Source organism: Bos mutus, chromosome 11 (assembly GCF_027580195.1).
Source record: "Bos mutus isolate GX-2022 chromosome 11, NWIPB_WYAK_1.1, whole genome shotgun sequence".
Classification (NCBI taxonomy): domain Eukaryota; kingdom Metazoa; phylum Chordata; class Mammalia; order Artiodactyla; family Bovidae; genus Bos; species Bos mutus.
This window is the reverse complement of record NC_091627.1, coordinates 15,187,496-15,210,479: the sequence shown is the minus strand read 5'-3', so window position 1 is coordinate 15,210,479 and position 22,984 is coordinate 15,187,496. Positions and strand designations below refer to the sequence as shown.

At 40.7% G+C, this 22,984-nt stretch overlaps 1 long non-coding RNA gene across 1 annotated transcript in view; it reads left to right on the top strand.

The window, feature by feature from the left end:
- Window positions 1–772: 772 nt before the first annotated feature.
- The window catches only part of LOC138989958 (uncharacterized), a 34,187-nt gene continuing 11,975 nt past the window's right edge, over window positions 773–22,984 (top strand). Inside the window, exons 1-3 of the long non-coding RNA XR_011466146.1 lie at window positions 773–904; window positions 10,935–11,000; window positions 16,323–16,444. This is a non-coding gene — a long non-coding RNA (uncharacterized lncRNA). The remainder of the gene's footprint in view (window positions 905–10,934; window positions 11,001–16,322; window positions 16,445–22,984) is intronic.

Genomic DNA, 22,984 nt, shown 5'->3' with positions numbered 1-22,984 from the left:
TCTGGAGATGGTGATAATATTTAGCATTATAAGGCTAACGACCACCGAACATTCAATTCAAAGATGGAATTATTTTACTTTTTAGAAAAGTAAATCACAGTTCACAGGAGTTGAGATGAGTTAGAAGTAAGCTGGTTTCACCTCATGTATGAGAATAATAATCTACAAAGTGGCCATGAGATGTATAAGGAAATGCCAAAATTATTAGAAAGATATTCTTCCATTTCAATGTTTCTATGGGTTTTGACTGCTTTATTCTCTTTACAAATAAGAAACATTGTCTACCCTTGTAAAAAGTATCAACACCAAAGCAATCACTTTAAAATTCAATTCTGTGTAGATGAGGGACAGAAAAGAAATCCCTGAGGAATGTGTGTGCATAACATTTGACATGTTAATATTTCTGTGGGAATGCAGTTTCAATATTTTTTCATAAAGAAGCAATCTCTACATTCTAACAACTAATATCTGAGGCGATAACTGTAGAGGAGAAAACTGGGCAATTTTAAAAATAATTTGACCCTTAAAATCCCTGCTGTGGAAGACTCAAATTATCTAGATTGGTTGTCATGGAAACCAGTGATCAATTTAGATAGCCATCTCCACTGACAAAGGAAGTCTATAGAGTCAGAGCAATCATCTATGCAATTTTAGCCAACTCCAGTCCCTCCCCCAACCACACAACCTACACACACACCCACGTCCCCAGTTCCCTTCCTGGTTTTGAGTAAATGACCTCACTATTTAGGGTAAGAGAGAAATAGAAACTGGCATTCACACAAAGATGGACTGTTTTTGCCTGCCGTCAGAGACCTAGCCTGAGAATTGATTCAAAGTGTCAGGAATTGATTAGCAGACTGCCACTGCAGCCACTTAACCTGGACTCTGCTTGTAAAAACAAAAAGTGAGTATGCAACATTTCATAAGACATGCGGGAGTTTGTCTTATTTCAGTTTTTGCAATTAGAAATCCAAATTTCTATTCAGAGTAAAATTTAAAAGGCTGTCAAACATGAATGTTGTAAATGAGGTCCAAAGAGAGAGGAAAATTAACCTAATTGGAATAGAGCTGGGATAACCACTTTCTATGGGCACACTTCTTTCTGACACAATGCTTATTTAAGCACTGTGCTTATGCCAGTCTCCTGTTTATAACCCAAATCATTCATCTGTGTTCACTTAAAATAGTGTTGGAAGATGCTTAACACATTTTTAGGGTACTGTTAAAACAGCACCTGTGAGGTTAAAATTCTATACTTTTGTTTGTTGTAGTGATTCTCTATGGAACTAATTAGAGGAAACTTTGGATTTTTTATGGTTTTCCCAAATTATATACATAGCCCCAAGTGGACTTTACAGAATTGTTCGAATAGTAAGAACACTGTGTGTCAGCTTCTAAATAAATAAATAGTCTGATAAAAAGTATAATGGATTTTAGATGTTAATATACAAAAAAGAAATTTGAGGCTGAATGAAAGTAGAGATGAAAGTGTTGAAATTTTCATGAGAAAGGATGCCCTGGGTGAGGATAATGGGATCTCTGCATTTGAACAAGTCTTTTTTGTCTCATTGTACAGATACATGAAAAAATTGGAAAACAGGATGGACGTTTCTTGACAACTTTATTTTTAATCTATAGTTTACTAGGTAGATTCTGTAAACTTTTTAAAAGATGTGAAGAAGATAAAATTTATATCTACCAATATACAACAATGGAAATTTAATTAGGCCTATTTACCTCCCATAAGGGGCTTCCCAAGTGGCTCTGGTGGTAAGGTACCCAACTGCCAATGCAGGAGACATAAGAGACGTGGGTTCAGTTCCTGGGTTGGGAAGATCCCCTGGAAGAGAGCACGGCAACCCAGTCCTGTATTCTTGTCTAGAGAATCCCACGGACAGAGGAGCCTGATGGTCTACAGTCCACAGGGTCACAAAGACTGAAGCAGCTTAACAAGCTCACACTTTTAAATAGAGGATATAAATGCTAAAGTCATAGGACATATTATGCATCTTAACTTAGTGTTCACTTCGGCATCATATTTCCTGGAGACCAAGATAAAAATGACCATGTCACCATGTCACTTCGCTATTCCTATCTTCTGACTTAAAGAAGAAATTAGATTCTCTAGAAAATAGAAATATTTATGTGGAGCCCAAATGTTCAAGATAAAAATGATGATATTGTACTACATAAAGAGGTAATAAAATATCACAGTTTAAATAAATATAATAATATAAAAATGAAAAAAAATTGACATAAGTAAAAGCTAAGGATATGATTTGAATGTCTCTATGAGTCACTATTTTTGTGAGGTTCTAAATAAGTAGACTTAGTTTCCTTATTTCTAATACCAGAAGAATAAAACCAGTGGACTATGTCCTGTAGTATGTCAATCTGAAAAACAAACATTTTCTGGTCAATGATTTTGACTTCGTAGTTACAGGAAATCTTCAGATTCATAGCACAGTTGCTCTTCCTTGCTAGACTTGCGTTTGACCCAAGATAAACATAGTTAGTATTCCTTGAGTATAAAACACATCTCAGAAGGGATGTTTAGGGTCTTGGCTCTGGAAAAGAAGAATTAAACACATTTCCCTTTGCCTTTTCCATTAAATGCACCTATGAACCAGGAACAAATTTCTGAATCAGCTATTTGATGACTCGATAAAGTAAACCATTGCAAGTGACTTGAATAAGAAGGCTGGAACTGAAAGTCCCACTGAGTTGGTATTGAGTTTAAAGCTTTATTTCTCTTTTTGGATTTTCTAGCTGGGAATTGAGGCACCTAGAAACCCAGAAGTGGGCACTGATGGAGAAAGAGCCCGGTGGGAAGAGCCTCCTGGGTGTGAGGAGTGGGAAGGTGGCTCCTTGGCAGGGCTGGCTGCCCAGGGGCAGGGTGCAAGGAAGTCAGACTCAGGGAGGGCGGCCTCCTCTGCAAGGGAGGGGCGCGGTCCCAGAGAGCCGGCAAACGTGCTGCCTCTTTTCCGTCTCCGTGTTTCCATTGCTAGGTGCCAAAAGAAGGTGCAGTTATGAGAAAGGAGGCAGCACAAGCTAAGTAGAGCCCCCAGTTTATAGGAGCAGCGGGGGAGCCCCAGGAAATGAGAAGGAACCAGAGAGGGCATGGACGTTGGAGCCCCTGGCAGTCACCCTGAAACCCTCACTGAGTATCATCATCGGGGCTCATCAAAATGACACAGGCAGGAATCTGGTCCTAGATAGCAGACCAAGGACCCTGAGGAATGAGCTACAGGGCAGCTTCCAGATCCTACACTGAGCCCTCGGAGATATACCTCTGGGAAGATCTGAAAGGCACTGAAAAGCCTGAAAACTGAACACAACTTTGCAACCTGGAGCTACCTCAGTTGGTGGCTGCCTAAACCAAAACTACCCTCATTAAACAAGTTTCAGATTGTACAGGGTACAAGCTAAAGGTACTCATCATAGGGAAAACCACAAATACTTCAGTTAGTGGGGAAAAAAAAAAAAGAAGAAAGAAAAAGTCAATTGACAGACCACAATTACCAGATGATACAGATGTTGCAATGATGGAAAAAAGACTTTAAACCAATTGTTATAAGAATGTTAAAACAGCTACTGGAACATGATTGAAACAACATTAATTTAGAAAGCTTTGTAAAAAAAAATTAAAGAAGATATCACAAAGATGCAATTGCAATTTAAAAATATAAAATGTGATAATAAAACTGGATGAAATTGATAGAATATGTAAAAGGAAGGAAAAAATAATAGAAATATTTTCGGTGTGAAAAATTATTGCCTTTCTGTTTCAGTTCAGTTCAGTTCAGTCACTCAGTCGTGTCCAACTCTTTTGACCCCATGAATCACAGCACACCAGGCCTCCCTCTCCATCACCAACTCCCGGAGTTCACTCAAACTCATGTCCATCAAGTCGGTGATGCCAGCCAGCCATCTCATCCTCTGTTGTCCCCTTCTCCTCCTGCCCCCAATCCCTCCCAGCTTTCTGTTTAGCTCTATGATATTTCTCAAGAATACTGGTGCAGGTGCGTTGCAAGCTGCCAGTAAGATATCGTGAGCCTAACCCCCAGATGTGAGGGTCTGAGTGATTTTGTCTTTATTACAAATCAATGACATGACACATTATTTTATAAAGTTAGAAAATGTACTGCAATTCCAGAGGAAATATTTCAAATACTGGTGCACAGTGAATGATCTTTCCTTTAAAAATATCATGACACCTCTAGGGAACAAATAAAATTTTCTGCATACTTGTAATCTCTTGTAGACTCTTGTAATCTCTTAATCAATACTAGTTTGGAGCTGATGAATTTAGGATTAATTGAAAGGAAACAGATTATTAATGCCAGACATTCACCTTAGCCTCATAGTCCAACAGGATTCATTTTTGAGATGAGCAAATTAAAGATTAATTCCTATGGCAGTGAAATACCCAGTCAGAAGCCACGATCTATTTATACAGTGCACCTTTCCCTTTAGTCCAAAAAGCATGTAGATTAGCTAATGCAGTCAAGCATAGACCAAAAAGTCAAGTATCTAACTGTACCTTTTTCAATAACGCAATGGTATTCTATTATTTATCCGGGGCTAAATTTCACCAGGGGTAAAGTATAGACCTAATAGTTCCCCTCTTATCTGGGGAAATACAGAGATAAGCAATTTTAGAAATTCCTATCTAAATGATGTACAAAATTTATTCCTGTTTCCATTGTTCTAGCTCTTTGACTGGTGACATGAACAGAATCTTTAGGTTCAATGGGACAGGATTGACATGGGCACTCAACAGGCTTTTTAAGATAATTTGTAATGTACTTAAAAGAGGAGCTAAATTGATTCTAATGATACAGAATAGTTGGATAAATAGTGTATTAATCACAGTTCTCCAGAGAAATAGAACCAATAGGACATATATCCTCATACATATGAGGAGATTTATTATAGAAATTGGGCCAGACCATTCTGGAGGCCAGGAAGTCCCATGGCCTGCCATCTGTAAGCTGAAGAACCAGAAAAGCTGGTGATGTAATTCAATCAAGCCCTCAGGCTAGTGACCTGGGGCGGGAAGTAGGTGGGCAATGATCTAAGTCTCAGTTGAAGTCTGAAGGCCCAGGACCCAGAATCACCTAAGTCTGAGAGCAGAAGAAGACAAATGTTGCAACTCAAGCAGAGAGCAAATCTTTCCTCCATTTTTTGTTCTATTCCCAAGATCATTGTATTGGCTGATGCCCGCTTGCATGAGTGAGGACCATCTTCTTTACTTATTATACTAACTCAAATGATGATCTCCTCCAGAAACACCCCACAGACACATCCAGAAGTGATGTTTTACTGGCTATCTAGATATTACTTAGCTAGATGGACAGAGAGTCACCCAACTGTACACTGTGAGCTCCCATCCTTCCTAGAGCACTGGCAGTTACTGCAGTCAGTGGTGGCTTTGAGAGAAAAGAACTTATTACAGTCTTCATGGTTGCCAGGTACTTCCAACTCCATCACATCCTCTAACACATAACTGTTGTGAGTTGACAGATATCCATGATATGGAAGGATTGATGCTGAAGCTGAAGCTCCAGTACTTTGGCAATCTGATGAGAAGAGCCAACTCATTGGAAAAGACCCTGATGCTGGGAAGACTGAGGGTAGGAGAAGAAAGGGGCAACAGAGGATTAATTGGTTGAATGGCATCACTGACTCAATGGACATGCGTTTGAGTAAACTCCAAGAGATAGTGAAAGACTGGGAAGCCTGGCATGCTCCAGTTCATGGGGTCACAAAGAGTTGGACACAACTTAACAACTGAACAACAGCAACAATGAGAGGTCACACAACCCATCTAAGGTCACACTTACAGTTGAGTGATCAGGTCTGGAATCAAATCTTATTTAAACCCCATCAGAAAACTGTTCCTCCTTCTGCCCTATGGAATCATCTCTGTTTGTTTGAGTAGATGACCCACATGTATGATACAAAATGCAAGAGGTACAGTAAGATATAGGGAGAAAAAAAATCTTTCCTTCCATGGTCCTATTCACTCTGTTCCCTTCCCAAGAGTTATGCACTATTATCAGTCAATTTTATATGTTACAGATACAAATCATGCAGGTATATTTACAAGTGTATTGACATACATAGGTTTTTTTTCCCCCCAAGCACAGTAAATCCAAACAATGACTCTTTTTCAAAATATCTTAGAGCTCAGGTCCATATATCAACAATTACGAAGTTTTCTCGTTGCTCTTAATAGAGGGATAGAATTTCATTACAAAGATAGACCATAATTATTTAACCAGCTACTACAAATTTCTACTTGTTTCCAACTTTCCCTCTCCTCTTTTGAGTAAAAACACAAAGAACTGCCTTTTAAACTTACCATTATTACGTGGTTGGAGGATAGAAGCAAAGGGGAGCTAGAATAAGGGAGGCAGTACTGCCACTCATGACCTCCTGTGTGTGTGTGTGTGTGTGTGTGTGTGTTAGTTGCTCAGTTGGGTCTCACCTTTGCAACTCCACGGACTGTAGCCTACCAGGCTCCTCTATCCAAGGGATTCTCCAAGCAAGAATATTGGAGTGGGTTGCCATTCCCTTCTCTACTTGATCTTCCCAGGGATTGAACCCATGTCTCCTGCATTGGTAGGCAGATTCTTTACCACTGAGCCACGAGGGAAGCCCTTATCTATGTGTAGTAGACATAAAAGTATCAATAATATCCAGATGAATATTATTTTAAAAATGATTAATCAGAAGAAGCATCTGCATTCTGAGACATGTGACACAATGAAGTGGAGTAATGGTCTGAATAAAATGCATTAGAAAAGAAAAAGGAAGAATGATCTAGGTGACACGTGGCTAAAGTTTGTTCTTTTATTCAAGAGATAAACTGTGTTTTTTTTTTAATTGCATCTGAGTCAGTCACAATTAATTTGCAAGAAATATTTACACATTTATTTTTAAAGAAAATTATGCAATCCAAATTTCAGGATTTCACTCACTAAGACAGTAGCAGTCAAGAAAGGAAGTAGACAAATTACAGCATCTTTAGGGCTATCTGTGTAGTTAAGATAAAAGTCTGCATGGTTTAATCTTTGAGGAGGTGAGGGTTGGAGAGAAAAAGAGACAGAGATGGAGATGCAGATGGAAAGAAATAGGGAAGGCAAGGAAAACCCAAGTAAGAAAATCATTCTATTAACTTGATCATCCCCTTACTACTTGTGTTTATTTTGTAATGAATGTGTAGCACTCAACTAGTTAGATTTCACTCTGGCTGTTGTTCAATTCCTAAGTCATAGCAGCTCTTGGTGATCCCATGGACTATAACACACCAGGCTCCTCTGTCCTCTACTGTCTCACAATGTGTGTGTTATATCACTTTAGTCGTGTCTGATTCTGTGAGATGACCCTATGGACTGAAGCCTGCCAGGCTCCTCTGTCCATGGGATTCTCCAGGCAAGAATACTGGAGTCCCCAGGCATCAAACCCATGTCTCTTACATCTCCTGCATTGACAAGTAGGTTCTTTACCACTAGCACCATCTGGGAAGCCAAAGTTTGCTTGGATTCATATTCATCAAGTCAGTAATGATATCTAACCATCTCATCTTCTGCCGCCCACTTCTTATTTTGCCCTCAATCTTTCCCAGCATCAGGGTCTTTTCCAATGAGTGGGCTGTTCGGACCAGGTAGCCAAAGTATCGGAGCTTCAGCTTCAGCATCAGTCCCTACAATGAATATTCAGGGTTGATTTCCTTAAATATTGACTGGTTTGATCTCCTTTCTGTCCAAGGGACTCTCAAGAGGCTTTTCCAGCACCACAATTTAAAAGCATCAATTCTTCGGTATTCCTCCTGCTCTATGGATCAACTCTCAACCTACTCCCTGAAAGACAGTCACTTTGATGAGCTCTCTGTTTTTCCATGGAAATAGTCACCATCATATAGGAAAGTACCATACAGTGAAGTATAGCATATGACTGTCAAATGACTATTCTTGCTTAACATAATTTCTGTGCATAAACACTGCCTGATGCTGCTAGCCAGTAGGACCAGTTAATACTAATAGCAGACTTTAGTGAATTCAGCTGTAGCCACAGAGCTATAATTATTTACGGCACAGAGGTAATTAGAAGATCAGTTGAGAAAGTGAAAGTATAGGAAAATATCCAGCATATTTCACCAATGAACAAGAAAACAATCTTTTTTTTTCTACATTACTATTGGTCATTGTGTTTTATATACACATTATTTCTTTGAGAGACTGCAAATGAACACTGCCCTGAAGATATAGCATTGCAGAGATGTAGCTAACATAATTCTCTGGAAACAAATTTAATTCAAAAGGATTAAGTATATTCATAGAATTTAAACCAATCAAATCACAAAGCCAATTTCTGAATTCATTTTCCAGCTAGCTTAATTATACAGCCCCCAGCTCTGACTTCTCATCCATTACTGAGTTGTAAAAATCCAAGCCCAGTTCTAGGAAGTATTAATCAACACATCTGATATAGGACTTGACTTTAACACACTTTGCTATGGTCTCTGTGCTGAAAATCAAAGCAGTCACCACTGTTGATTTAGCCATAGTCAACTTAAAGAAACATTAATATAGGGATTACTCTCAAAGTTGCACTGGTTGAGCAGGCAAAACAGCAAAGCAGTTACGAAGCAAGAAAAATAAAATGTGCTAGTGACTGAGCATCAAATGAGACAATTTTTTAAAAGCAAAAGAAAAATGTCAAATAGGAGAGGTTGCAAGTAGAAGAGCTGTTTAAACGTGGTAAAGAAGATGTAAAGCCACAGGATCATTAGCGACCCTCTCAAGAAAGACTCCACGAGGCCCCCTGCCCTGCCCCAGGCGATCTCAGTGCATCTGGTACTCAGATGCGGTTAAAGGTCAAAAGCTGGTCCAGTGCCGAGGGTCTATGTCAACTCATGCCAGTGTCTATGTCATCTCTTTAGGGAAATTTCCCACCAAATAGCTCAATGATGGTGTGTTACATGGATGTCAACCATACTTCAGGCAAGTTAAAAAGATGAAACACGCAGTTAGTGAGAGCCCAGTAATTTTGCTCTGCTTTTTCTCTGTTTGTGGCAAGGCAAACGTGCGTGACTCAATAGATTAGAGATTTTTAATGTACAAAATTGTCAGATATCAGAAATTGGTGATCTACAGTTTGAAGAATAGAAGAAAAACAGTTTTGGAAAGGGATGGAAATTAATTTCAATAAATAAGATTAAACATGTGTACAAACTGGTATTTTCCAGAGACACATGACATTTGTGCCGACCTTAAATGAAATAAATTTTATACAGTTAAAATTTACATAGCACCTAGAGATGAACTCAAAAGAACTTTCAAGATGCTATGAATTTCAGTCTTATATCCCCTTTTTATGACAAGCAGAGAAGCCTTAAAATTGACCAAATACTTACGATACAACAAAGAGCACTGTATTTAGTAACTTGTATATAATAGAAAAGAATGTGAACAAGAATATATATATTAGGTCAGATGGTCAAAGAAGGCAATGGCAACCCACTCCAGTACTCTTGCCTGGTACGGAGGAGCCTAGAAGGCTGCAGTCCATGGGGTCACTAAGAGTCGGACACGACTGAAATGACTTAGCAGCAGCAGCAGCTCAGATGCTCAGTCATGTCTGACTCTTTGTGACCCTATGGACTGTAGTCTGCCAGGCTCCTCTGTCTATCGGATTTTCCAGGCCAGATTACTGGAATGAGTTGGCATTTCCTCCTCCCGGGGATCTTCTTGACCCAGGGGTCAAACACATGTCTCTTATATCTCCTCCATTGGCAGGCGGATTCTTTATCTCTGAGCCATATGGGAAGCCCATATATATAAGTGACCCAAATATATATATATATATATATATATGTATATGTATGAGCTGTATCTGAAATCACTATGCTATACATCTGAAACACTGTGGAACTATATGTCAATACTAATCATAGTAATAATAATAAAATCAACCAAAAATGTCCATTTTACAAACCTCTCTTCTCTTTGATTTCTCTTCACTTTCGTTGAAAATCTAGTGACCATAGAATGAGAAAACAATAAGATAATATATTTGATATTTACTGTCTAAAATAGGAAAGTAGATAATTTTTTTGTTTGTAATTTAGAGTCAAAAGTAACATTTAGTCCTGGCCAGGAAGTAGGTTAAGTCCGCTCCCTGGTCACAAGGTCCATACCAGCTAAAAGATAACATCTCCTTCCTGGGACTCCAGAAGGGATTTCAGCAGAACAGAACGCCCTCCTGCAGCAAAGCTCCCAGCCCCTCCTCCTCCCACTCCCTCAACATTCTTGGTCACTTATCTTTGGAAAACCAGCTTCCTTCCTCCACTTGCCCATTAACACCCGTCTCAGATGATCTGAAAGCTTAAGAGATGTGAAAATTTGTTCTTGCTCATACAGAGGATAAATCAAAGTGGAGAAATTTCCATGATGGTTCCATCTGACAGAGGCCAAGGTGCCAGCTGCACAGACTCACCCAGACACCTCTACTCTGACTTCTCGTTTAGGTTCTCTTGAAAGTGAGAGTATTAGTCGCTCAGTCCTGTCCGACTCTTTGTGACCCCATGGACTGTAGCCTGCCAGGCTCCTCTGTCCATGGAATTCTCCAGGCAAGAATACTGGAGTGGGTTGCCATTCCATTCTCGAGGGGATCTTCCTGACTTAGGGATCGAAGCCTGGTCTGCTGCACTGCATGCAGATCCTTTACTGCCAGAGCTTTGATGGTTGCTATCTGCTTCCACAACCCCAAAGACTTTGCTTTTACATTTACTTCTTCTGGTTCCTCCTCTACACTCTGCCTGTGGTAGTCATGGTAAGAACACGTTCTGTTTGATGAAAGCAAGGCTACTGGATCTAACGTATTTCTATATAGATTTTATTTTTTTTCTTTTTTTTTCTATATAGATTTTATACCCACATTACCATCCCATGAGCATGAGGAAGAGATGGGTTATTCAAAGGTGATAAAAGGTAGGAGCTACAACTACATTTAATTCTCATAACTATTCTCAAGACTGGGGTACTCACTACACACTAAGACAAGAGGAAACTCACCTTTGAGATGATGTACATAGCCTCAATGTGTTTCCTATTCCTTCATTGTCTTTCAATCCATATTGTACACACCATCCACTGATTTACATCTCAGTTATTTCCTCTCATTATCATCTGAATGGTGATTTAGGGAAGGCAGAATTCTGTTAACACTAGAAAAATAATTTTTTAAAAATGTAAACATTGCTGAGTGGCTATGCATGCATGCTCAGTTACTCAGTCATGTCCAAGTTTTTTGCAACCCCATGGGCTATAGCCCACCAGGCTCCTCTGTCCATGGGATTCTCCAGGCAAGAATACCAGAGTGGGTTGCCCTTTCCCATTCTAGGGAATCTTCTTAATCCAGGGATTGAACCCTCATCTTCTGCATGGGCAGGCAGATTCTTTACCACTGATCCACCTGGGGAGCCCCAGACATTTGTATATAATTATAAATAATTTTGGAATTTAAATGTTACATTATTAAATAAATGTATCTGATTATATAGTTGATAGGTTATGGAGGAAACAGCTTTTACCTTTCTTGTATTTTATAACTTATAAAAAGCATGAATGATTTTACTAGAAACTAAGAAAACATTATTTTTTAAGAGATAGCTGTCTTGAAGGGCAAATTGTTCACTTTCCTCAGTTCAGTTCAGTTCAGTCGCTCAGTAGTGTCCGACTCCTTGTGACCCCATGAACTGCAGCACACCAGGCCTCCCTGTCCATCACCAACTTCCAGAGCTCACTCAGACTCACGTCCATTGAATCAATGATGCCATCCAGCCATCTCATCCTCTGTCGTCCCCTTTCCTCCTGCCCCCAGTCCCTCCCAGCATCAGAGTCTTTTCCAATGAGTCAACTCTTTGCATGATGTGGCCAAAGAACTGGAGTTTCAGCTTTAGCATCATTTCTTCAAAGGAAATTTCAGGGCTGATCTCCTTCAGAATGGACTAGTTGGATCTCCTTGCAGTCCAAGGGACTCTCAAGAGTCTTCTCCAACACCACAGTTCAAAAGCATCAATTCTTCGGTGCTCAGCCTTCTTCACAGTCCAACTCTCACATCCATACATGACCACAGGAAAAACCATAACCTTGACTAGATGGACCTTTGTTGGCAAAGTAATGTCTCTGCTTTTCAAAATGCTATCTAGGTTGGTCATAACTTTTCTTCCAAGGAGTAAGCGTCTTTTAATTTCATGGCTGCAGTCACCATCTGCAGTGATTTTGGAGTCCCAAAACATAATGTCTGACACTGTTTCCACTGTTTCCCCATCTATTTCCCATGAAGTGATGGGACCGGATGCCACGATCTTCATTTTCTGAATGTTGAGCTTTAAGCCAACTTTCTCACTCTCCTCTTTCACTTTCATCAAGAGGCTTTTTAGTCCTCTTCACTTTCTGCCATAAGGGTGGTGTCATCTGCATATCTGAGGTTATTGATATTTCTCCTGGCAATCTTGATTCCAGCTTGTGCTTCTTCCCGTCCAGCATTTCTCATGATGTACTCTGCATATAAGTTAAATAAGCAGGGTGACAATATACAGCCTTGACATAACTCCTTTTCCTATTTGGAACCAGTCTGTTGTTCCATGGCCAGTTCTAACTGTTGCTTCCTGACCTGCATATAGGTTTCTCAAGAGGTAGGTCAGGTGCTCTGGTATTTCCATCTCTTTCAGAATTTTCCACAGTTTTTTCCACAATCCAGTGGATGTTGGCAATTTGATCTCCAGTTCCTCTGCCTTTTCTAAAACCAGCTTGAACATCCGGAAGTTCATGGTTCACGTATTGCTGAAGCCTGGCTTGGAGAATTTTGAGCATTACTTTACTAGCATGTGAGATGAGTGCAACTGTGCGGTAGTTTGAGCATTCTTTGGCATTGCCTTTCTTTGGGATTGGAGTGAAAACTGAACCTTTTCCAGTCCTGTGGCCACTGCTGAGTTTTCCAAATTTGCTGGCATATTGAGTGCAACATTTTCACAGCACCATCTTTCAGGATTTGAAATAGCTCAACTGGAATTCCATCACCTCCACTAGCTTTGTTCGTAGTGATGCTTTCTAAGGCCCGCTTGACTTCACATTCCAGGATGTCTGGCTCTAGGTCAGTGATCACACCATCATAATTATCTGGGTGGTGAAGATCTTTTTTGTACAGTTCTTCTGTGTATTCCTGCCACCTCTTCTTAATATCTTCTGCTTCTGTTAGGTCCATACCATTTCTGTCCTTTATCGAGCCCATCTTTGCATGAAACGTTCCCTTCGTATCTCTAATTTTCTTGAAGAGATCTCTAGTGTTTCCCATTCTGTTGTTTTCCTCTATTTATTTGCATTGATTGCTGAGGAAGGCTTTCTTATCTCTTCTTGCTATTCTTTGGAAGTCTGCATTCAGATGCTTATATCTTTCGTTTTCTCCCTTGCTTTTCGCTTCTCTTCTTTTCACAGCTATTTGTAAGGCCTCCTCAGACAGCCATTATGCTTTTTTGCATTTCTTTTCCATGGGGATGGTCTTGATCCCTGTTTCCTGTACAATGTCACAAACCTCCATCCATAGTTCATCAGGCACTCTATCTATCAGATCTAGTCCCTTAAATCTATTTCTCACTTCTACTTTATAATCATAAGGGATTTGATTTAGGTCATACCTGAATGGTCTAGTGATTTTCCCTACTTTCTTCAATGTAAGTCTGAATTTGGCAAGAAGGAGTTCATGATCTCAGCTACAGTCAGCTCCTGGTCTTGTTTTTGTTGACTGTATAGAGCTTCTCCATCTTAGGCTGCAAAGAATAGAATCAATCTGATTTCTGTGTTGACCATGTGGTAATGTCCACGTGTAGTCTTCTCTTGTGTTGTTGGAAGAGGGTGTTTACTATGACCCAGTGCGTTCTCTTGGCAAAACTCTATTAGTCTTTGTCCTGCTTCATTCCGTATTCCAAGGCCAAATTTACCTGTTACTCCAGGTGTTTCTTGACTTCCTACTTTTGCATTCCAGTCCCCTATAATGAAAAGGACATCTTTTTTGGGTGTTAGTTCTAAAAGGTCTTGTAGGTCTTCACAGAACCGTTCAACTTCAGCTTCTTCAGCGTTACTGGTTGGAGCATAGACTTGGATTACTGTGATATTGACTGGTTTGCCTTGGAAACGAACAGAGATCATTCTGCCATTTTTGAGATTGCATCCAATTACTGCATTTTGGACTCTTTTGTTGACCTTGATGGCTACTTCATTTCTTCTAAGGGATTCCTTCCCACACTAGTAGATATAATGGTCATCTGAGTTAAATTCACCCATTCCAGTTCATTTTAGTTCGCTGATGCCTAGAATGTTGATGTTCACTCTTGCCATCTCCTGTTTGACCACTTCCAATTTGCCCTGATTCATGGACCTGACATTCCTGGTTCCTATGCAATATTGCTCTTTATAGCACTGGACCTTGCTTCTATCACCAGTCATATCCACAGCTGGGTATTGTTTTTGCTTTGGCTCCATCCCTTCATTCTTTCTGGAATTATTTCTCCAGTAGCATATTGGGCACCTACTGACCTGGGGAGTTCCTCTTTCAGTATCCTATCATTTTGCCTTTTCATACTGTTCATGGGGTTCTCAAGGCAAGAATACTGAAGTGGTTTTCCATTCTCTTCTCCAGTGGACCACATTCTGTCAGACCTCTCCACTATGACCCAACCGTCTTGGGTTGCCCCACGGGCATTTTTTAGTTTCATTGAGTTAGACAAGGCTGTGGTCCTAGTGTGATTAGATTGACTAGTTTTCTGTGAGTATGGTTTCAGTGTGTCTGCCCTCTGATGCCCTCTTGCAACTCCTACCGTCTTACTTGGGTTTCTCTTACTTTGGACGTGGGGTATCTCTCCACGGCTGCTCCAGCAAAGTGCAGCCGCTGCTCCTTATCTTGGACGAGGGGTATCTCCTCACAGCCGCCCCTCCTGACCTTCAACGTGGAATAGCTCCTCTAGGCCCTCTTGCGCCGGCGCAGCCACCGCTCCTTGGATGTGGGGTAGCTCCTCCCAGCCGCCGCCCGTGGTCTCGGGTCGGGGGTAGCTCCTCTCGGCTGCTCCTGTGCTGTCGCAGTCTGGGACTCTCGGCTGCCGCCCCTAACCTCGGACGCGGGGTAGCTCCTCTCGGCCGCCGCCCTTCAGGCATGGGGGTCCTCCCGGCTTCTGCCCCTGACCTCGGACGTTGGGTAGCTCCTCTCTCCCGTGCTATGTGCGCCGTCGCAGCCGCCCGCGCTAGCCTGCGTTCACTTTCTTAGTTGGTTCAAATCAAATCGAAGCTTTAGAACACACATTTTGGTTGAAAAATTATTGAACTTTAATATAATGTGTGAATATATGTATGCCCTTTAAATTCAAAGAGATTTGAATCAGTTTGTCATATAGAATGTGTATAGTGAATAATGTGAACGACTGTATCTTCACACAATGATCTTTCACTTAATGTCAGCAATATCTACTCACTGTTAATTCCTTTATCCATAAAATGGAAATAATAAATCCTCATAAGACTACTGGGGTAATTCAATGACTTTAACAAAAGTAATATGAGTGAAGAGATTAGTCAAGTATTTGACATATTAGAAACAGTATACAGAAGCTATTATTTTATAAAAAGTGAAAAAGCATTAGAGAGGGTTCATTTATGAATATTATGGAATAGTTTCATAAGTGATCCTGTGATCTTTGTGCAGGTTTTAGAAGAGTGAGTTAATTTTGGAGTATATAATTTCAGGTCTGGAAAAGACCCTGAAGATAGACTCTGGTAATTTCCAGTAAATAGGTGTGGGCCAAAGGCTAGGCAGGTGATCATGGCCTCATACCAAAGAATCAGAACGTTTGGGAGATGGATACTTGCAATTTGAAAAGTATCTTCAATTTACTTACAGTTTATATGAAAAGATAGACTTAAGAGTCCACATCACTTTCTACTCTTATGTGTAAATGAGAAAGCACAAACAGACACATGTGTTACAAACCAGGAATGGTAAGTAATGTACTGCAGCCCCAGAACTCATTACAGCCATGCAGAAAGAGCCCACACGGACTTAGGACTTCTGGCCTCCTCGGTCCCTCCATCCTTTTAAAAGGACCATTGCATGACAGACTGCAATCACTTCCTCTTACTATCCACCAACACTGTTTGTACTACTCTCACCAAGGGTTTATAGACAGCTCTGAAAAAAGATGGTTTTTAAACAAAACTTGGCTTAAATGAGCCCACAGTACACCTTTTGCTCTGTTTTTCTAGGGTCGTGGCTACATCCTGACAACTACAGTGAAGACTTTGGTTCAACAGAGAAGAAGGACCATCTCTGATCTCAGTGGGGAAGGTTCTTTTTAATCACCACTGGGAGTAATTTCAAACAGCAGGTATTTTTGGCTTCATCTGAAGGCTACAAGAAATGTGTGTGCTGCGTGCCTGTGTGTAGGTGGGGTATGTGTGTGTGTTTGTGTGTGTGTGTGCATGTATATGTGTGTTGTTTATGTGTGTGTATCATGTATGAGAGAGAGGGACCTGGCTATCATATGTGTTTACTTCACTTGATCTATTTTTATGCATCTGTATCCTATAAACTCTGGGAGTTGGTGATGGACAGGGAGGCCTGGCGTGCTGTGATTCATGGGGTCACAAAGAGTCGGACACGACTAAGTGACTGAACTGATCCTATAATCCTGACTTCCCAGGTGGTGCTAGCCGTAAAGAAGTTGCCTGCAATGCAGGAGACATAAGAGATGCAGGTTTGATCCCTGGGTTGGGAAGATCCCCCGGAGGAGGGCATGGCAATCCACTCTAGTGTTCTCACTTGGAGAATCCCATAGACAGAGGAGCCTGATGGGCTACAGCTATAGTCCACAGGGTCGCAGAGTCAGATATGACTGAAGTGACTGAGCACTCACACACATGTTGTATAATCTGCCAGATTACACAACAATTAGTTCAAGAGGTAAACAGCAGAGAAAACTAAAATAGGCTTTTTATTAATTAAGGTGATTGTTTCAATGTATCCTCATAGGTATTAACACCAGATAATATGAAAAAAACAATCAGGGAAAAAACTCACATACTGAATTCAAGCTGTATGTCTGTACCGGGAAAAGATTGCCTTTTCCAAATTAGATTAACTACCAGTAAATGCTCTTTTTATTCAAATAATGCTTGAGTACTTCTCTGTTTCCTCATTTCCTGAAAAATAGATTTTAAAAAAGCATTAGGCTCCCTTCCAGCAACAGGAACTCATAGGAAGAGAAACAGTCCCAATAATAAACTGGTTGGTAAAGTGATTGTTCTGCAAGGAGCTGCCTTCTGGTCCCAAAGCTCCTCTCCCTGTAGGCGGGTAGAACAGAGCTGGTGGAGCTCACTCTGTACTCAGGGAGAAGGGACAGAGTCCTGTTCCCTCTGCACAGATGCTCACCTCTGGGGACTCACCGACTCTTCCACTGTGCAGTTAGTGTTTTAATTGGATTTCTACAAAGTTGTAAGTATCTCATCCGTAAGATTGCATGATTTTGTTAACAAGACACAAACTTTAAGGAAAATAAAACAAAAAGTAAAAAAGCAAAACAAAAAAAAAACACACATATACTTGAGCCACTAGGTGAGAGAGGAAACTCCTCTTGTTTGGTCTTTCTTAGTAATCTGCTGATAAAAATATGAATATATGGAAGAAAAAGCTCCTTGCTGCAGTTTACAACAGCTTGCTGCTTCTGCTGCAAAGTTGCTTCAGTCATGTACGACTCTGTGAGACCCTATGGACAGCAGCCCACCAGGCTCCTCTGTCCACAGGATTTTCTAAGCAAGAATATTGGAGTGGGTTGCCATTTCCTTCTCCTTTACAACAGCTTAATTGTCCGCAAAGCTGTTTAAAGGGATTGGAATCAGTCCTTCTTTCCGTCCCCAGCAAAGCTACTTTCTAACAAGCGACCTGGGATGAATTGTTGGATGTTTCAAGGTTCAATTTCTTCATCTGTGAAACAGGGTGATTTGCAGGAATGACTTTCCAGGCAGTGTTTTGCTGGAGTCCAGCTTCTGGATGCTCCCAGAGCCACCACGTGCCTCTCTTCCAGACTGCCTTCTGTGATGTCACACCAGGAGCTAGAACTTTGCCCATGGTTGGGATTTTCATACATTAGGAATTGGCAGATTCTAATTTTTTTCTAAAGATGTAGTTAAACATTTGCCTGATTTAAAGGTTGTGATAAGTTATAAATGATGAAGATTTAGCCTGGTTTAATGATTTATGTGCCTGGTCACTCAGTCATGTCTGGCTCTTTGCAACCCCATGGATTGTAGCCCACCAGGCTCCTCGGCCCATGGGGATTCTCCAGGCAAGAATACTGGAGTGGGTTGCCATGCCCTCCTCCAGGGTTTCTTCCCAACCCAGGGATCGAACCCAGGTCTCTCACATTGCAGGCGGATTCTTTACCAGCTGAGCTACAGCTGCCACTTTTTGCCCTGATGAAATTAGCACTCGTTCTCCTCTTCTCTAAACAACCTTCAGGTTTTAGCCTGACAGCTATATAGCTATCACTAAAGAGAAACCAAAAGGATTTGAGTCAAGGGGGAAAAAGGTACAAGAAAAATCTCAGCTGCACACTTAATGTGTATCTGATGTGACCACAAAAAATTTTGGCCCTGCTTAATCTGTGTTTCCTCATCTGAGAAATAAATAGGTAAATACTTCCTCACAAAGTTTGTGTAAAGAAAACTGAGAAAGCAAAATTAAAGGTCCTAGCTTGCAAAGCATTTAAAGAAGACAATTTAATTTCCCTGCCTTTTTGATCTGGAGATTCCAGGAACTTCAAATAACTATAATGACAAAATACAATGCATTCCATGGTACTCAATCCCAGAGATGCCTGTTAGGATGCCACATGTGTGTGCTTAGTCACTAAGTTATGTCCTACTCTTTGCGACCCCATGGACTGTAGCCCACCAGGCTCCTCTGTTCATGGGATCTCCAGGCAAGAATACTGGAGTGGGTTGCCATTTCTTCCTCCAGGGGATTTTCCCAACCCAGGAATGGAACCCCAGTCTCCAGGAAACATCACAGCTCTCAGGTGACTCTTGTTCAGGGAAGTACTCTGTTCACTTGCTGCTGCTGCTGCTCCTGCTAACACGCTTCAGTCGTGTTCGACTCTGTGAGACCCCATAAACAGCAGCCCACCAGGCTCCCCAGTCCCTGGGATTGTCCAGGCAAGAACACTGGAGTGGGTTGCCAGTTCCCTCTCCAATGCATGAAAGTGAAAAGTGAAAGTGAAATCGCTTAGTCATGCCAGACTCTTAGCAACCCCATGGACTGCAGCCCACCAGGCTCCTCCGTCCATGGGATTCTCCAGGCAAGAGTACTGGAGTGGGGTGCCATTGCCTTCTCCGACTGCAAATATGAGGCAGTGCTAAGCAGACAAAACATCAGATAAGACTTCCCTGAAGGGAGGAAGTGTTTGGAGAAAAATTTAACTCTTAACCTGTCGAATAACCACTTTACACACAGTAATAAAAAAAAAACAATCAAATACTGGCTATTATGACTTAATTACCATAGAAAGAAATTTAAATTTGCTTGTCAGTGATGCAAAAGATGGTGTTATGGTCTTTGGTAAATAAAACTCCATACATCAGAAGAATATGCTCTGTAAATACTGAATGGAAACTAATCAGTGATTTCTGGGGTACCTGTTGCTTTAGGTTAAATATCTTTCATAATAGTAATTTGAGCTTGTAATTTTTTTGCCCCAACTTGCAAAATATGTGTTCTGCTTGCAGATGAAGTCCTAGATGTGCGTAGAACAGTCATCTTATGTATAATCCCTGGACTGTTTTAAATTTTAGTTTGGGTCTTACCTACTGTGACCCAGCCCACCCACTGCTTATTCGTCAAGGGCTATTTACAGAAAAATAAGGGGCTACAGAGAATATACATCCTATTGGAAATTTGTAATAAAACAATGTAATTTACAAAGCCGTTTTCTCTTATGAAGGCATTTGGGGAGCAACATAATGAAAAGATCGCATTAAAATTAAGAGAATATATTTTCTAATCTCATTTGAAAAGTTAGCTGAGATCTTAACATAATATCTGTGTTATTTTTATAGTTTTTCTATTCTTGTTTTTCTTTATACATCCTATAGTCTCCTCAATGACTTCTAGTCATTTCTTTGTACTGTTAAATGTAAAGTGTTTCTAAATGTCTACATAAAGGACTGTTTGAGAAGGGTCACGCCATGCAGTAAATGACCATTCATATGTCAAGTAAGGATTGAAATGAACCCTACTGCTTAACTTGAAAAACCATCAAGAGAGGTATTTCTTTTTTTCATTTTGCCCAAACAAGTTGAAAAAAGAAAAAATCAAATTGATTTATATAAATCCTAAATAGTCACTCATTTATTTCCCATTGTATATACCAGTAACTGAGCCCCACCCCCACTCCCAATTCCCAAAGGACAGCATCCAGAAGGTTCATGACCTCTTTCTGAGTCCCAGGGAGAATCCAGTGCAAGCATATAACATCATAGTAACTGTTACAAGGAAAAACTATGGAAGATATTGTTTAAAGTCATATTAAATAAAAACATGTTCTTTAAAATTGGAAGTCCCTTAGGAATCTGCACAAGAAATAGAAAACACTACAGGGATTTAAATAGAAAATAATGATCTTAGAAAAAAATGTGGTCGTTCAAAAAACATTTTGGAAAAAAGTGTGGTGAGTTTCCAGGAATGAATTTCAGAGTGAAAAACACACCCGTGATCTCATTCAGGGAGCCCACTACAAGAACTGTCATGTTCAAAGACCCACATCAGAACTCTGATCTAGGAAACTGGGTGGCTAGACACCAGCAGTGTGCACCGCGGGGGTCACTGGAGCAGCTGCCTCCGGTCACTGGGATGCTTGAGTGTGACATCCATCGCATGCCCTGCAGAAAGAGTGCTCACCTCGACAATGCTGCTCAACTCTCAGAAGCAGCTCAAGGCGGCAGGGAGACACCTCCACTTCCTTACTTCTGTGTTTCGCTTTGTGAGAGCATCCAGAACTCAGCTGCAAAGGGAACTGAGAGTCCAGTTTTGGCTTTCTAATCTTTGCAGTAACCAGCAGGATGGGAATGGAAGGGACTGGAATTAATCAGTTGATGCATAGCATCCACACACCATTTCCCTGGTTCAGCACATGAGCATTCACCTGTATCAGGTCTAATCTTCACAAACCTCCCTGTACTTGGAAACATTCCCTAGATATTCAGTTCAGTTCAGTAATTCAGTCATTTCCAACTCTTTGTGACTTCGTGGACTGCAGCATTCCAGGCTTCCCTGTCCATCACCAACTCCTGGAGCTTGCCCAGATACTGGGAATGAGGAAATGAGATTTGGCAAAAAAGAAGGTGGGGAGATTATGCTTACTGAACACCTACCTATGCCAGACAGAGTTCTAGATGCTTTATATCCATTATAAATCACAAGGATTTCCTTAATCCTTCTAATAGTTTAATAGTTATAAAATAGCAAGATTATACAGATGATACTGAGGCTGAAAGAGGTAAAGTATAGTTACCTGTGTAACACACAAGTGGAAAATTTGCCATTCAAATCCTTGTTGTCTGACAGTAAAACCCATAATCTTTTCATCAATACATTTTTAAAGATACTTTAAAAAATGCCATTGCTGTTTCCTTTGTTGTTAAGCATACCATGAAGTGATCAAAATAACACATTGATTTATTGATAAGAACTTCCTGAATAACTGCTCTTGAGTAAGAACATGGCTTTGTTCATTGACGGTTAATTCCCCTCTAGTCTAGAAAACACATTGTCTAAATAAATTGTGTGCATGGGATCATAATTTTTATACAAATACACACATGTTGCAGCATGTGTTCTCCTGCCATTTTATCTTATACTCTGAGAATTGTTGCTGTTGCTTTGTCACTAAATTGTGTCCAACTCTTTTTTGACCCCATGGACTGCAGCCCACCAAGCTCCTCTGTCCATGGGATTTCCCAGGCAAAACCACTGGAGTCGGTAGCCATTTTCTTCTCCAGGGAATCTTCCCAACCCAGGGATCAAACCCGCATCTCCAGCTTTGCAGGCAGGGTCTTTATGAGCTACCTAGGAAGCCCATACACTGAGAATAGTAACTTTTAAAATGTTGTCTTTATCTTACCAGTAATTCTCAATTTTTTACAGCAACTAGTTAGATACAGCAATAGAGTTAGATTATTGAAGTCCAGGAATATATGTGCTAGATTTTTGTGGCTGAAGAATAATTTTATTTCAACAGCATCATTCTTACAGTGAGAAATGACTCTTCAACCCTGATGGCAGAAGACTGAGAATGAGGAAATGTGACTTTATCTTGAAAACACACGTCTGACTTACAGAGAGAACAACATGAATACCTAAGTACCTCTTACTCTAAGAAAGCATCCGCATCATTCCCTTTCTGGCCCTTGTGGGCTCAGCACACAGGTTTAGTGGTGATGCAAGTGTGTGTGTGTGCGTGTAGTCGTGTCTGACTCTGTGACCTCATGGACTGAAGCTCACCAGGCTCCTCTGTTCATGGGATTTTCCAGGCAAGAGTACTGGAGTGGGCTGCCATTTCCTCTCTAGGTGATCTTCCTGATGCAGGGATCGAACCTGCATCTCCTACATTGACAGATGGGTTTTTTACCACTGAGCCGCCAGAGAAGGTCTTCAAAAGAATATAGATGAGATTAATGGATTGAGGCATTTAGCCTCTATAAAAAAATTTAAACAAACAAACAAACCAAAAGCAAAATTTGACAACTGACTGGGGATTTTATCTGGAAGGCCAGGACTCATGAACACTATACTCTGACAAGACAGTATTTTTGTGAAAGAGCAAAGGTGGATGACCCATAAAATATGCAATCTGGACTGGCAGGAGCCCAGAGAC